We start from the raw sequence: 13,830 nt of genomic DNA on the forward strand, positions 1-13,830 counted from the left end.
TTTTTTGAAGCGTCTTTAACTTTCTTCTTGTCTCTCTTTTCTCCCTCTTCTTTCAAAGATTCTTTCAGCGGAGTGGACATTAGTTGGATATTTTTGTTTTCTTCTCTTACGGCGTGGTTTTTATGTTAATTGGGTAATCGGTGAAAATTTTCAAAAGCTGAGCACTTTAATTGAACGGTTTTGTCTTCATCATCGGTCGCGTTATCGTCGAATACTTTTGTTATTGCTCATGAACTATCACTGGAAGATGCCCTTCTTTGACGCCTCGTATTTTTTGATTGGGCACGTGGCTCCATGTTACTCTTCCATTGGAGGTGTAGCCTGACGCATATCGATTCCATTGTCTGCTTGGTACATAAGATGGGTCTGGATCTCAACTTGTTCCGGGCTTCGGATCTAAATGAATTGTTTGTTCGGAAAACTCGTCCCGTTCGCTCGCTTCTGCCTGAATATAGAAATTTGTTTCGTCTGGTATTTCAGTAAACTCACCTTCCCGAAATACGTTTCTATTTAACGGAAAGGTACCTGTATTTTTAAATCCGCTCAAGTCTTTTTCTGTACCTGATACGAATGTATGATTTAGCTAAGAGCTCTGTAATGTCAGTCACCTCAATTTTGTTATGATGATGGGACTTCATATAAAGATCGCATTCTTTGCTATATGATGTCTTCAATGAATTGAAAAACGTGACATCCAGAGGCTATCCTTTGCACGACAAAGTTTATAGGACTGCAAGGAGAATTGTATGGAGGATACATTACAAAAATACACTTTTGTCTATTTTCCACTATATTTCTTTATTGTTGACCGGTTTCGACTATTACACCATTTTCAAAACTAATTGATTACATTTAAATCTGAGTAATTTATGCCTATGTTGCTTATTCTACCATAAATGATTTGATATACCTGATATACCTGATACCCGGTACCTGCGTTTTATATACCTGTAAAATCCATGAACATAACAAAGCTTTCAATATAATGTAGGTTTTGGGATCTGGATTATAGGTTCAGGAGAGGACTATTATTTAAATCAAGTTGTTCGTTGAGGACAATAGAATTGGGATTTTTCTTTGACCTGTTTATTTCCATAGATTCCAACAGATTCATCATTTTCCCTTTTTCGCATGTGTGTAGGATCTTTAAATTATCTTTATCTATTTTATGTTTCGAATTTTGAAGATGTTCGTACATTAAAGATTTTTTATCCGAAATGACATGTTCGTGGTACCTTGTATCAAAATTTCTCCCAGTTTGGCCTGTGTATATGGCGGGGCATTCACCACATTCTATTCGATATATACCAGATCTCTTCCCTTTCTCTAATTTAGGTTTGGCATTAAATAATATGTTTCCTAAATTTCCGTTGGATATGTAGGATGTTTGTAAATTGAATTTTGAGAGATAATTTTTAATATTCTCGGAGATTCTACCAGCATAATTGATACTAACATATTTGTGTTCTGGTCTTGTGGAAATTGATTATAGTTCTTTCATCGGTCATACTGGCCGATATTACCCGCCGCGACTGCCGCGAGGACGCCATTGCTTTGATATAAATATCTCCTAGCCTCAAAAAAGTTAAATTTTCATAAATACTACATATAATACCTTGGGTTACCATGCAACTATTAGTGCTAAAGTAGCTTATGATTTAAATTACAAGTACCTACATACCTTATCCAATGAACCGAAAATATAACAAAAAACTGCACAAAAACTACACACTTACACACTCGGCATTAAATAAAACTACACGTTGTTGGTGTTGGTGATTTGAATCTACCTTAAGAGATGGTAGCACATTATATATCATTTTATGTTTGTAGGGTTGCCTAAAATTAGGATGATCGATATTAGACACTGATCGATATTCAACTCCGCTTCCCTAAACCCTTCGCATTTCAATGGGTTGTAGATTTTCTGGTATGACTGCGATGTAATTGAAAAACTATTTGTACATTTCAAAAATATATTCTCAACTTATTGTATTGCCAATCCCTTTAGGATTTTCTGTTTTCCCAGTAACAAGATCCGGAAATGCTAGTAAAAGCCGAAGGTCCCGTGTGTGTGTTTTATCGTCCGTCCAGTTTCCATTATTAGGAAAAAGGGCTAGATACCAGGGTTGTTACTCCCATTTCGTAACGTTTATGCGCCAGAAGTTACGGCTTCGGAATCGAATCAGGTGTTACAGCCTGTGCCGTTCGGCCGTATACATAGGACCGCAGAGAATTCGACCGACGCCGCGTTTGCCTGGGGAAATTACAATGTTTTCCGAATACGACAAAGGCTTTTGTGATGGGATATAAATACTAGCGGTTTCTGCTGCGTTGCCTGAATCATAAGCAGGTAAGTTCGTTTCCATCGTATAATGGACTTATTTCAACCATATAAACAACATTTCCTCAAAGAAAAATGCCTCACGAAATAAGTTCGCATCATTAGATTTGAGTGTTCATATTTTTTGGGAAAAAGCCTTCTGACTTTCTACTTCACCATAATTGAACAAAAATCGAGGAAAACTTCCAAACAAAGAAATAAATTACCTACAATAAAAACTCTTTACAAAGTTTATATACAGTTTGTATCTAAAAGAAACTTCTGTGCATGATCTACACATATTTGTATATAGTGTCCATAGTAGGTAATTTCTTTTTTCTTTTCTTTGGAAGTTTCTCACATTTTTTATTTAATGATAGGGAAGTAGAGACGTTTTTGTCTCAAAAAACAAATCTCCTCTGAATATATGTCTTTTTCAATTTGAATGTTTACATTGATTTTTTATAGCCCAATTCATTTAAGAAAAGGTAATATTTTGGTAACAAACAAATACCAAAAGTAATCAATATATCTATTTTTCACACGTCACATTGAAAACGCATTAGAGTTAGGTCCAAATTGGTGGGTGTATTAGACCCTTCATTGCAATTCGCGAGGGTCTATTGTGGCTTATACGCATTTGACCTGGACGAAATGATTCCAGTTTTCTAACGAAGCCCAGAAACTCATTTGATGATTCATATTTCAGATCAGATGGCAATTCTGCTAAACTATGAAAAAGTTATTTGGTCCGCGTCAAGACAGCATAAAGTATATACTCTACTGTTCACCATCTTCTAAATAGAAATGAAACTCACTTTTTTCAAATCTATTAATACGATGATTCAGACGACATTTATTGGTGAGCAAGATTGTTAGACAACGGGTCTTTTCTGGTGTAATCTAACAATTGTTTGGTATGCCTCTTATAAGGAGGTGTAGATGCCTTACAATTGGCCAATCCTCGTAGCTTTTACTAGAAGTCTGAAATTCTTTCTGCAGTCCAGCTGTTCATTGTTTGTCAAAGCCTAAAGTGATGCCAATAACACGTTCTGGTCTGGTGAAACTTTTCAAATCACTTCCTGGCAGGGGTAAAAGAGAGTCAAGAGCTTCATTATCTTCTAGGCCTTGTGACTAGGGGTTCAGTCTAGATATAATTTGTTGAGTCTTTCTATTGGACAGAGTTTTATTTGACAGTTCACTACCAATTTTAATCTTGCTCGGTGATAGCCAAGGAGAATCGACCAGAGCCATTAGACATATATGGGATTGGCTTCCGCCAACGTATCCACAAGTGGATCAATGGGTCTGCGACTGCATAAACCTGCCATACACATAAGACGTCAGATAATTTGGCATTTTCCTAATGCCAGGAAGACTTTTGTCATCGGATATACCTACTGCAGGTAAGTTCTTTTTCATCGTATAATAGACTAGATTCCAAACATATCAACATATTTTTTTCGAAGAGAGATGCCTCACGATATGAATTCAACAGACTGTAATGGCACTGTTGTGAAGATGGTTTAAGGGGTAGCGGAAAGGTGGATTTATCTTCAGTCGATTATGGTAACGATTCAAGCTCATAAACATTTCATACGTGTGTTATAGGATTCTTCTAATGCATCTACAGAGTTTGCAGCACTTTCAGCAGATTCGTTCTCTTTCAGACTTGTCTGCAGGGTCCAGCTCAGTTTCTCAATGGAGGGTACTTGTGAAAGTTACCCCTAAGTAAGTCACCGAGTCTTGCAGAGATTTTTTCATGAAAGGCTGAGGTGCAGGTTATTAGAGGTTAGTTTTAGACGAGTGGTGATGTTCGGTTGCCTGTGTCGTACAGCCGTATATATAAGATCGCAGAGAATTCGATAAACGCCGCCTTTGACTGGGAAAATTACAATCTTTTTCGGATACGACGAAGAGTTTTGTGAGGGGATATAAATACGGGTGGTTCCTAGTACGTTTCCTGAATCAATCAATCATGAGTAGGTTAGTTCGTTTTAATGAAATATAATATATTAAAACCAAATAACCATCATTTGGAGAAATTCTCCACGATATGAGATCACACCATGAAATTTGATTTTTTATATTTTTCTTTTGTAGTCCAAACCATTTGAGAAAGCTGATATAACAAATTCCAGAGTTGAGCAGGTATCTGTTCTTGACTAGTCGCATTTAGAATTTATTTGGTTTTGGTTAGCTCCAAAGTGAGAATGAGGTTATTGAATCAACCCTTCACTGCAATACACGAGGTTTTATTGTGACTTACACAAATTCAACAACAAAATGAGTTCAACTTCATAACGAAGCCAATTAATTCATTTGGTGAATGATCCTTCAGGTCAGATGACAAGAGGGAAATTCTGCCAAACACATATTTCAGGCAGAGACAGAATGCACTGTTTTCTCACAGTCCAAATCGCTTCATATGATTATTTACACAACGTATAGATAGTCCCTGTTGCAGTTAAACAATTGTTTGATGATGTAACACGAAGACGATGTAGAAATGTCTAGGAAAGAGTTAGTTCCGGTAGATTATGCGATAAATTAAAGCCTTAAACGAAACCAATGACAGATTCTGGGTCGATGAAGCCGTTTGCAGCTCCCTCCTTCTCAAATGAGACCAGATATTGAGAAAAGTATTTTTGACAGTTCACTATGAATTGAAATCATGACCGGTTAGGTTTGTTTTTAACATATAATAGGATTAATTCCAACCATATCCTGCTCACAACATAAATTCGCATCATAAAACTATAACGTTTCTATCGTTTCTCTACAGTTCAAGATCCTGGAGCTGCCATACCTACGTGTTTTTAGAAATGCCTAAGATTTTGGCAATGAAAATGGTAATATGTTGGTCGTTGAGAAAGAGAATATGTATACTTACTGGTTTGGAAGTTTCACAGAGTTCAACACTCATTGCATTGACAGCTGATTTTTTTATCTGTATTATAGACCTACAACAAATAACATAACAAATAACGTAGTTCACAGAATATTTCATGGTTAAAGTGCGGTTTTCAAGAAGTGTAAATTGACGTGACTACCTTAATATTAATATTGTGGATTATTTTTCCAATGCAGAACAGCGATAGGAGAGAAACTGAAATTTTATTGGTTATTTCTTTGAATACAATTCACTTCCGAAGTTTCACTATATCGCTACTTTTTTACGAAATATTCACCTTGTGGGCTTCTTCATCATTTACGGTGATTATGTTATTCATAGTTTCATATTATCTGCAAATATATGATGTATACAATTTTATCATAAATGCTCAATCAAATCTCCAGCTATGATTTAATAATATCCTAATAGATCAATAAAATATTTCTCAGACTGGATTACTTCCAGTAAAATTCTTGTGGTATTACAAGTTGCAGAGATAACCATTCAAACTTTGTTAGAATTTTCAATTTTATAGTGAAACAATAATACGAAATCTACTATAACGAAATCTATTAGTGATTTAAATTTGGTGTTTCACATTTACGTTAATTACGTTATTGGAATTCTGAACTTTCGTTATGTAGTTTCTCATATGACAAAGCTTGCGAAACTGCTTCCCTATTTTGCTTATTGTTCCTTGGGATATGGGCGAGCTACTTCGTGTTGTGTTCGGGTTTTATCTCCGTAACCAGTCATTTGTAAAACTGTTATTTTATGCATTTCCGTTAATCTAATCATTTGTCAGACTTGAGGTTAAAGAACTTTAAACTTACATTAAAATACTGACAACTAATGTTGGTAACATACAAAATAAGTTGACAAGGCGGTTTAAACTAACGTTGCCACGGAAATTATTTACAGTTTTTCAAAGGATACCATCTAAAAAGAACATTGCTATGGTTTTTGCTTACTTTCTTACTATCAATACCTCAACATGAAATAATTTTTGAGTATATTGCAATAAGTTTTGAATGTATTTTATCAAATTTTGGTAAGCACATGATTTTAATTTATTTTATCTTAATTGTTGCAACAAACTTGAAAGCGATAACCGTTTTGAATAGAGAATGAAGAGACCTTTCAAACAATATATCACAAGCCTATACTTCCCATTTTAAAAAATGGGGGGTTGTACCTGTTTATATCACAAGCCTATACTTCTCATTTGAAAAATGGGGGTTGTACCTGTTATTCGACGGGGGTTGAAGGTAGAGGTGGCATTTTTTCGGTGAAGTATGTCAAATTATAATTTAAATTGGACATGTTTCGGGATTTTGTTAAAATGTGTATCATAACCGAAATAATGAATTTATTCCATTTGGCTTTTCCACACTGTATGTAATTGTGTAATATATACCTAATGTTTGTCATCCGTCTTTCACAGTCTAAATATTTAAAAATTCTACAGCCAGTGAAATACAAGCTATTTGGATGACTGAAATAGATACTAGTGGTACCAAAAAAAACCAAAGACGTATGGATACAAATTGATATAAATTGATGTAAGTAGGCCCATACAGAATTTTTATTCACCTTGAGTTTTTATTAGAAGTGAGTTTGGATATCAATGCATAAGAGCTTTTTTTTAAAATATTATCAGTATACAATATCCAATAGAAGTATTGCGTATCAGAAATAGAAGTTAGTCTAAAAAATATCACGAAGTTGTTCGATTCAAGCGTCTACATTTTCAATGAAAACTCATTTAAAAAAAAATTCTTTCTTTTAATTATTGAATCCCAATAATTTTTTCTAATACCGGTAAATCGAAAGTCGAAAACAATTTTATCTTGTTTTATTTTATAAATGGAAGATCTTATTATTTATTCAAGATGTTATTACGTTTCGAAAAGTTCATTTCAAAAATATAGGGAATACTTCTTCTTGCTGTCTTTTAGCCAAAGTCTGTTCCATAATCGCTTTGAAGTAGCCATTCGGTTGAAGATCATTTTTAATGATGTCTAGTTCCTTTTCGAAAAGGAACTTGATGATGTCTAGTTCCTCCGTCACTTTTCTTGATAATAATTACAAATTATCACAATATAATTCCATGTTAAGAATCACACGTTAAAAGGTAAGACCTCGTTAATCCTTAGCTCGCACAAGTTTCGACTTCTGAGGGTTATCGTTCATAGGAGTGCGACAGCTGCTTAACGGAAAAACAGATTTTGACAGATTTTTTTAACAGATAAATTGATGGATGTAGCCGTTACTACGTGGTAGGAAATCATTTTGAAGAAAAGAGAATTGAAACTTTCTATGTTTAATGTATAAGTTTAAAAATGTACTTATTGGACGAAATTGCAGTAAAGTTACTTACAAATAATCAAAGTGGTGAAAAACATAGAAAGTTTCAATTTTCTTTCGTCACAATATATCTAGACTTTATCCACAATACGCTGAAGAAACTACTATTCTGGTGAAACACGTATTGGAAATAAGGTAAGGTATAAAGGACGTTTCCTTCATCATGTGGTAACATTGCTATATTCTAAACCGTAACAGATACGAAGACGATTAAATGGGAGAACATGTAACTGTCATCGGGAACAATACAATGGTCGAAGAAAATTTATGGAGACTCTCGCCCTTCTCGTGTTATACGGGGAAAACCAAAAATGATAGCGTTTCATTTCAAATAGACCATCAGTGACAACGATCAAACAGAAAAACAATTTACTTCATCATGAACTTTTGGGAAACCAATACGGAAAATCAAAGCTACATGGCAATCTACATTAAATGCTGGAATCGACGACCTCTTTGTTGAATGCACATATACATACATCTCTAATTTTTTGTTTGAGATGGTCGATATCTTACTTGGTGTTGAAAACAACTTTATCCTTTATGTATCCCCAGACAAAAAATCTAATGGAGTAAGATCTGGATATTGAGCTTGTTGGTTAATTGGTCCATTTTCTCCAAACCATTTTCTTGGGAATATTGCATCTAAATGTTTCCTTACTATTGGTGCATTATGGGGAGGAGCGCCGTCCTCTTGAAAATATTGCATTTCATGGCTGATATTCAGTGGCAATTCATCTAAGTAGCCATCGAATTCATTGAATAGAAAATGAAAGTACACTTCACTATTCAAATGATCATCGTAAAAGAAAGGGCTAAGGATGTTTGTTTCCACAATTTCCATTCGAACATTTATTCCGAACTTTTATTGGAAATTGGTTTTCCTAGGTGAATGTTCGTTTGTATTATTCCACCTATAATGGATATTTATGTTGAAACAACTATTGTTAGTGAATTTGGATTCCTCCTTCGGTATTATTTTTTTATAAATATATGCTCCTTTCCTATTTCTACGTCTTAAGCACTTCGCAAATCGTATTCTCCTTTCGTAATCCCTTTCATTGACGTGATTGACTTTGCGTATCCTGTAGCATTTATATTTGTTCTTTTTCGAAATAGTTCTGGTGGATTTTACAGAAATTCTCATTTCGTGGGCAATTTCTTGTAAAGAACAGTCTTGATAAGCATAATTTTTGTAACTGGCCAATCCTGAATTAAAAAAAAAGATGTTTTCACTGAGTTAATTTTTATGTGGTAATATTTGCTTACCTGTAACATCCATTTAATTCCTCACACTTCCAGTAACCACACATTTTCTTGTTTTCGTTCTGTCAAATGCACCATAGTAGTTGGTTTAAGCCGAAGTGCGTTATATTGTATGGAGTCGGGAACTTTGGGTGCTGAACCACTTATGTGGCCACATGGATCATCTAAGCCATGGATCATCTAAGCCTACTAAGCCACGCATTTCGCGTAAATCGTATCGACAAGCAGAAACATGGTTATTGTCAGAACGAACTTTGAATATATTGAGGCTGATGACAAATAAATAAAAATATTCATTCTTTTATAATTTTAATAAGGTAACGATTATCTGGTATATGCATGTGACAAATATATTTTATAAAATTCATGTGTAAATTAAGCTGTTCGAATAACACTTCACTGGACGTTTAAAAAACATATGTTTCGTTATACAATAGCGTCCTCAAGCGTTCTCATTCAGTATGTGTCCAGTGAAAATCTCACAAAGTGTTACTTGAGTAAGTAACAGATTTTCAATAAGTATCGGCCACCTCCATCATATATTTCTTTAAGTTGTATAGCAGAATATGAGGTTTCACCAGAAGAATTATCAAAACCCCAAAGAAAATTCAAACATTCACTAAGTTAACCTTCGATAGTGTCACATGTAGAATCCACGACATGCCGAACCTTCGAATTTTCAAAGGGAATTGAGATGTTAGAATATACTTGAGTTCATAATTTGAATATTCATTTCGTCAACTTTATTTATTATTTACTCCACGACACTTAGTTTATGTTCATTATGTATAATAAATGATGAAATGATAGGAATTTTTATCAGCAGTAGTACTATACGATAATACTTTATCCAGACCTGAAAAATTATTGAGTCAGTTGGTTCAGAATTAATTTTAGATTGATTATTGAAAACATTCTGAGACTCCTTGAATTACCTGTACTTGTAAAACGTTTTCTATGTCAATAAATTTCACGGGTATACACACCTCAAATTGATAAATTCTGCCAATACATTAGTTTTCAGTCTTTTTTGCCTTGAGGACTAGATTTTAGGTTTATACTCTTCTGATTTCTATTAAAAATAGATTTTCATTTGTCGATATTACAAATAAATTTCAACATTGAAATCCTGACGGCCTCACAATTATAGAAGGTGATTTCGGTGAGTATTTTATTTTTGAAATTCGTCATTATTCGACACGAAATGTTTGTGAAGTTTTAACAATAATTGATGTTCTCTTGACGATTTTATCATTATCTCTTTCAGTGTAATCGAAGGGGGAAGTGTGTAAAAAATGTTATCCTTCTAAAATACTTTTTAACGATAATATGAAATAGTTAATTGATATTTTGAGAATTTGAATTTTCGAATGACTCGTGTTGTGCCATCTACCGGAGAATACATGAGCTAATTTGAGTTTTAATAGAAGGCGCTGTAAGGTTTCTGCACTGTTTCGCTTTCTGGTGGTTAGAGGTAGCGACAGAGGATTTGTTTTGATCGTGTATTGGGTTCAGATTGTTAGAGTCAATTGTTTGTTTAATTGTGTTTTTTCTGCAAATGTGAAAAAGTGTTGTATTATTTTTGATAATATCAATGACTATTTTTCGAATGTGCTGATTCATTTCATACATTATCATTTGGTAAGTATTTCATCTTCTTAACCTACAATTGTTCATTGTGAATTCCCGCCATTTCTTATAAGTTCGAGTCAACCAGTTTTGATTATTGTTAAGAAAGCCACTATAACTTCAGCAAAACGTGGTGAGTCATGATATAATACAGTGAATCATTTAAGTTGACTAGAAATTATTTTTTTCTCACATAAATAGTAATAAATCTGTGAACTAAATCACTTCAGAAAGTTCAATTTCAAACTAGGATGCGAAAATAGTGTGAATAACAATTCATTCTTGAAGTAAAGGGTATTTTGGAAAAATTTGTTTTTTATTGGGCATTTTTACCTTCCACAATGTAAAAAAAACATGAATTTGTAATGGAGAGTATACATAGGTACCTTCCCTCTGCAGAATTGAAAAATCGAATATATTTATATTTCACAGTGTTTTTTTTTCTGAAATTAAAATATCCTTTCATATCTGCCGAGGAAATTTCACAAAAAAAACAAATGACCGGAAAAAAAAAACTGATGCGAAATATACATACTTGATTTTAAAATTTGAAGTCGTAGGCAGATTTTGGCATACGAAAGATACGCGTTAATTAAATTATTAGCTCATTTCATTAGTCAGAAATATCAAATACAAGTTAGATACTGGTAAACAGAACATTTTCTTTCGTGCATATAGCGTATATACTATGCTGTAACCTACTTACCTGAGTGAAATAGAAGTTTTCCCTTTCTGCACTTGTATAACTTTCTCCCCAACTATTTAATTTTTTTCTGATTGTGGAAAGTGAAAATACCCAATAATGCTAATGAAAAAACATTCTTATGGGTATCATATGAGTGTGAGTCTTCTTTCAGAAGTCTTTTAGTCTATCAAATATTCGTAAAGATCACAGATTCGAATGATACGAGGTCCGGGTTTTAAATAACGAGACTGGTTACGAAAAAGAGAAAAAAGAGAAAAATTATTCTACATTAGAATGCTTCCCTTCAATATACTCCCCTCCCCTTGCGACACACGTTTCCATATGTTTTTTTCCATTGATCGAAGCAGTTCCGGAAGTCTTCTTTGGTGAGGGCCTTTACGAAATCTGCCGTTTTATGTTTTATCGCTTCCATTGACTCAAATAGGGCCCTTTTCAAAGCAGATTTTATCTTCGGATACAAAAAAAGTCGCACGGTTCCAATTCTGGCCAGTACGGCTCGTGTTCGTGCCCTGGAGTGCGTTTATGGACCAAATACAGCTTCACAGGTAGCACGTTATGGGCAGGTGCGTTGTCCTGGTGCAAAATCCACGAGTTGTTCTTCTACAACTCGGGCCGTTTCTTACGAACTCGTTCTCGCATTATTGCCAAAACTGACAAATTGAAAGTCTCGTTCTCAGTCTGACCCTCTGGAATCCATTCAGTCATCACTATACCGTTAATGTCGAAAAAAAAAAACGATCAACATTGCCTTGAATTTGTATTCGGACATCCTTGATTTTTTATTCTCGGCGATTCAGGCGTCTTCCAATGCATCGATTGCCGCTTTGTTTTAACATTGTATTGAAAAAACCATGTTTCGTCGAAAGTAATAATGTTTTTCATCAGTTCGGAATCTTCTTCTAATCTTCCAAGAGCAGACCTTTTGACGCAAGAGCTTTTGGTCAGGAGTCAGGTTTTTTGGCACCAACTTCGCACAGAATTTTTCTTACCGTTCCCTTATCGGCGTTTACAGCCTCGGCAATCATTTGGATGCTCATTAGACGATCTGCACGCAAAACTTGGTTGGTTTTGGTCATTGTTCCCGGAGTTGAAACAGTGACAGAGCGACCTGGGCGCTGGTCATCTTCAGTTCTCTCTCGGACCTCACTGAAGCGCTTACACCAATAAAAAACGCGCACCAGATGGAGAACTGTCCCCATAAGCCTCTTACAACAATTTATAGCACTCAGTCGGAGTTTTTTCAATTCAACAAGAAATTTGAGATTGATGAGTTGCTCCTGTTTTTCGTCACACATGGTTTTCGGCACGAGAAAAAAACACGTTCGTTTCAAACTGTTACTGCACAAATACTATAATAGTGACGAAAACGTGTTTTGGTACGTGAATAGAGAAGATTTCCAGATACCCAACGCACTACTTGTTGTTCCTCCGCCCGCTAGGGACCCAATCTCGTTATTTAATAGCCGAAGCAACGTATCCATCTCAAATTTCTCGGTAAATTGGAAAAAACTCCGACTGAGTGCTATAAGAAAGCAGCCAATCGGGAATAACAGACCATGTTTGGACTCATCAACATAACATCGAGTAGTCTCAAGCTAAAATCATCCACAGGGAGGAACACTGGTTTAGGGGAAAATTCATAGAAGCTGTATGTTGTCCAACGACGCATTTAGCCAAGCTAGCGTAGAGATCCGCAACATATGGAAACCTATAATCGAGCGGAACACAACCAACTCCTGCCAAACGATCAGCTCCCGCTGAAACCGATGAAGCGGAGAGGAGGAAGAAGGGATGGCTGAAAGCACTCAAATGACCCATAAATAGACAGATCTCGAAGACGAAGACGACTGTGGATACTAACAATCGAAACGTCGTGAAGTAACTTGGCTTGGAATCTTTAAAATTTCAATTTTAATTTCTTGTTAATAATTTTTAATTTTCATTTCTTGTTAATACTTCAATTTTTACTTGTTGCTTGTATTTTATTTTATTGTAATTTCAGTTTTTTTGCTTAATATAATTGTCATTTTTTAGTTAGTCTTCTTAGATTTTTTCAGAGATTTCAAATCAAGTTATATTATTTTAGACAATGGAAGTCCGAACTAACGAAATGCACCACGAAACATTGTCAACCACCTTCAAACAAAAGGGTGAGTATACTCGACCTAAAAAATTCACATGGAAGGGATTATCACTGGCTGTGTTCTAGAGCAATAGTGTAACCAATTTCAATAAACAAAAAGTCCCCAGCCAGGTCAAAACACAGAACAATTATCTACACAAATTTTGAAGTTCACCTAATCCTACTGAACTTCTACCTTATGAAGACAATGCCAATCATGCTTTTGAGAAATTTGAGCCCTTTTAGCATGTCCGATGGGACTAGGTCATTCATGAAGGAATAGAAAAACAATATAATTGTAGCAATTGGTCAGATAACTCATATTCATAGGATATCGATGATCGAATTGCCAATTCTATTTGAACGACTTCAGTTTCGAATGAAAACAATTTTTGTATTGAAGTCCCAGGGCCAAACCGATTTAGTAGAGATTGACCTACCAAAAGCATGCTTGCCTTATGGCCAACTGTATGTTAGCCTATCGCGGGTCGAAGCTTCCAAAAATCGGTTTATTTGTTACC

The 13,830-nt window shown here is 34.9% G+C and overlaps 2 protein-coding genes across 7 annotated transcripts in view; one reads left to right on the top strand and one right to left on the bottom strand.

Moving 5' to 3' along the window:
• The window catches only part of LOC111504165 (galactose mutarotase), a 135,848-nt gene extending 134,097 nt beyond the window's left edge, over window positions 1-1,751 (bottom strand). The window contains exon 1 of the mRNA XM_074175351.1: window positions 1,682-1,751. The gene's annotated coding sequence lies outside the window, so the exon portion shown is untranslated. The remainder of the gene's footprint in view (window positions 1-1,681) is intronic.
• Window positions 1,752-2,334: 583 nt separating this feature from the next.
• Window positions 2,335-13,830, top strand: part of Orc5 (Origin recognition complex subunit 5) — a 29,042-nt gene continuing 17,546 nt past the window's right edge. The window contains exon 1 of one of the 6 annotated variants that reach the window (XM_074175347.1): window positions 2,335-2,353. The gene's annotated coding sequence lies outside the window, so the exon portion shown is untranslated. Of the gene's footprint in view, window positions 2,354-6,250; window positions 6,271-6,762; window positions 6,782-10,331; window positions 10,615-13,830 lie in introns of those variants that run through there. The other 5 variants (XM_074175346.1, XM_074175348.1, XM_023168958.2 and 2 more) reach the window with 5 other exon arrangements.

This window comes from Leptinotarsa decemlineata, unplaced genomic scaffold, assembly GCF_025532065.1.
Source record: "Leptinotarsa decemlineata unplaced genomic scaffold, Ldec_3_MD MMD2_tig00001019_RagTag_RagTag, whole genome shotgun sequence".
Taxonomy (NCBI): domain Eukaryota; kingdom Metazoa; phylum Arthropoda; class Insecta; order Coleoptera; family Chrysomelidae; genus Leptinotarsa; species Leptinotarsa decemlineata.